This window comes from Egretta garzetta, unplaced genomic scaffold (assembly GCF_000687185.1).
Source record: "Egretta garzetta isolate BGI_Z169 unplaced genomic scaffold, ASM68718v1 scaffold105, whole genome shotgun sequence".
In the NCBI taxonomy this organism is placed as follows: domain Eukaryota; kingdom Metazoa; phylum Chordata; class Aves; order Pelecaniformes; family Ardeidae; genus Egretta; species Egretta garzetta.
In genome coordinates, this window is record NW_009259598.1 from 1,257,291 (window position 1) to 1,260,228 (window position 2,938).

General features: G+C 57.1%; 1 protein-coding gene across 1 annotated transcript in view; it reads right to left on the bottom strand.

Moving 5' to 3' along the window:
• The window catches only part of ITPR3 (inositol 1,4,5-trisphosphate receptor type 3), a 47,217-nt gene that overhangs the window by 35,636 nt on the left and 8,643 nt on the right, over positions 1–2,938 (bottom strand).

A 2,938-nucleotide genomic window follows, 5' to 3' on the forward strand; every position in this document is an offset into this window, starting at 1 on the left:
GTTCAGACACAAAAAAAAAAAAAAAAAAAAAAAAAAAAAAGAAAAAAAATCACTTCCATCTCTGGCCCCGGTCCCAAGTCACTGGCAAGCACATATTTATTTACCTGGGAGTGACGAACAAACAAGCGCAGAGCACAGTTCTCACCGGCTCGGGCTGCTGGGAAGAGGCCAAGTTTCATATTTCGTTTTACAGGTCTATTTGCTAATGGCACAACCCGTGCCAAGGCAGCCGTGACGCCGGGTTTTTAATCGGGGACCGAGCATAGCTGCTGCAATGCCTGGCTGCCTTCTCCCACTGCCGCTGAGCAAGGGCTACAGAAACACTTGGGCCACCTGCAGCACCTTAAATTGTTTTCATTAATTTGCTAATGAGGCTGCAAAAGCACCTGGTGGAAAGTAGAAACTGAGGGGGGGGTGTTAAAAAAAACCCAACATAGATATTAAGAGAGAGGTGCAAATCAAACCCCTGGCTCCATGCACGCCCTGCCCGGAGAGGCTGCATGACATCCCCGTCTCAGTACGAAGTCCTGTTTTGCAAGGAGGGAAACTGAGGCACGGAGTTGTTTGCCCACAGAAAGTCTCAGCAAAGCTTGCGTTGGAAGCCAGAGGTTTTGGCACCCAGGCGTAAGCACCAACAATTTTCTGCAAGACGGATGGTGGGCGGAAAAGAGGGAAACCGAGAAAAGCTCCCACGTCAGCACTGCCCAGTGAAAGCAACCCAGCAGAGCGATGCTCGGCCAACCTGCCATGACCCAGTGCGGCCCCGGAGGCAAAACCTCCTGCAAACCCACACGGGGGGGAAGCGGGGCATTTTGGGCAGCGGCACGGCTTGGGGGGGGTCTCGCTGCCCGCTCGCCTTGCAGCCAGCCCGGCGCCTGCTCAGCGCAGGATTGAAGCGCTTTATTTGCTTTATTTGCTTTTTTCCTGACATGCCTGAACGCGGGGCTGGGAAGAGCCCTGGGGTGGGGAAAGAAGCTGCAAAGAAAAGCAAATAACTGAGCGGTGCCAGGCGGCTCTCGGAGGGCTGAGCTGGGCACCCCTTGCTGCGGGGACAGGCTCCCAGGTGGGTTTTGGCATTTCCAAAAATCCATTTGGACCTGACTTCGGGAGAAGGGTCCTGTTTCCTCACCGGGAAGCCGAGCGGGGCCCCGGCGCGACCCATGTGCGCCTCAGCGCAGCGCAGGATAGGGCAGGGTCCGGCCACAGGATACGGGGACGGCAACAGCACATGAAAATCCTCTTAAGCCTCTTGCTGCTGCTGCAGGGAAACAGCCCGTTGTTTTTACCTCCCTCGCGGTGATAGCTATCGAGGAGGCAGACCGCTACTTTTCCGGCCATTAAAACAAGCGCCTGGATATCCTGATAGGGTTTGCATGGAGCAGGGCTGAGTCTAGACCAGACCTGTGCCTGGAAAAGAGATTCAACATCCACCCATGGCCAGGCAGGGAGACGGTGCTGCTGCTGGGAAAAAGCGGGGCGAAAGCGTGCCCCCACCGGCCTCACGGCTGCTTCCAGCTCTTCCCAGCCAGCCCCAGGTGAGAATCCACCCATGTCCAGGCACAGGAGGACTCCCCTGGGGTCAAGACTCTGGGGAGCTGTTGGATGGCTTGTTAATTAGCTCCACATTAGTGGCAATGGTTAATTAGCCCCACATTAGTGGCATGGAGAGGCAGGTCTCTGCTGGGGTGGGACCCCCATGGGGAAGGGTGCCTGCACAGCACCCCGCTGGGGGATGTTAAAGCCACCCTGAGGAAGCGGTGGGGGCACAAAGGAAAGTGAGAAACCAATATTTAAAAATATTTTTTAAAAAGGGGCCTGAAGTTCCATTAGCTGGGATGAAAAGAACAGCTGCTTGAAGCCAATCCCCACATCCAACAATGCAATCACTGGTTTGGGGAAATTCCACAGCTCTATGTACTCTCCCCCCGCCCATAGGCTCCATGCACCGGGCACTCAAACCCAACTGGGATGTTCTTTGGGACACAGCCCTTCCCGGCATTCTGCAGCATGCTCAGCACATGGGGCAGCCAGGCACAAAGCCAGCCTTTCCCAGGTAGGGGCAGCGTAGGGCGGAGATGCAAACCCCCGAGCTGTTTGCTCCCTGGGGAGCCCGAAGGTTGGGGGCACCTCACCAACCAGCCCCGGGGCTTGCACATGGGGGGAGTGGGAGGCATGATCTGCTTTTCCCGTCAGCCTGTCCTGGCTTCTCCAGACCATTTACACAGGCCAGGAGCCACCCCAGCTTCCACTGACTCATCCCCTTTTCCGCCCGGACCTGGTCGCTCCTGCCTGCTCCTGCCCACTCCTGCCCAGCGCTGCCCCTCGCCCAAATGGGAAAGAACCAGCCCGTCCCCAAGCGCTGGAGGAGATGACATGGCCCAAAACATGACAGCCAAGGACAGACCGGGATTTACCATCTCTCCCCAAGCCCTGCCTGCATCGTAAATGGGCAGCTTAATCCCCCGGCTCCCTCTGAGGTGCAGCCAAGCCCAGCAGATGTAATTAGTGCTGAGCGCTAACGGGCTCACTTTGAAATAGTCTGCCTGTTGCAACTGCCCCTCTGTCTGTCCCCGCCTGTTCCCGGCTCCCGGCGGGTAGATACCCAGCTGCCAGCATCCCTAGGGATGCATTTTGGGATGGTTGGACCCACTTTTGCAGAGGATGGTTTCCCAGCCCCCCTCCGCTCCTTTGGGCTGGGCTAAGGGGTCCCAAGGACCACCCCACTATGGAGGTGGTTCTGATAAATGCATAAATGCCCCCCGAGGCAAAGAGAGGAGGGTAGGTGGTTGGGCCAAGACATAGAAACAAGGCTATGGAGGCTGTCCAAGAATCCCCCCGGGCTCCTCTGCAAAGGACAAGCAGCACCTCCCAGCCCCTGGCTAGCTGGGATAGCCAGGACCCCGGTCCCCACCCCTGGCATGGATGCTCAGGGCAGGGA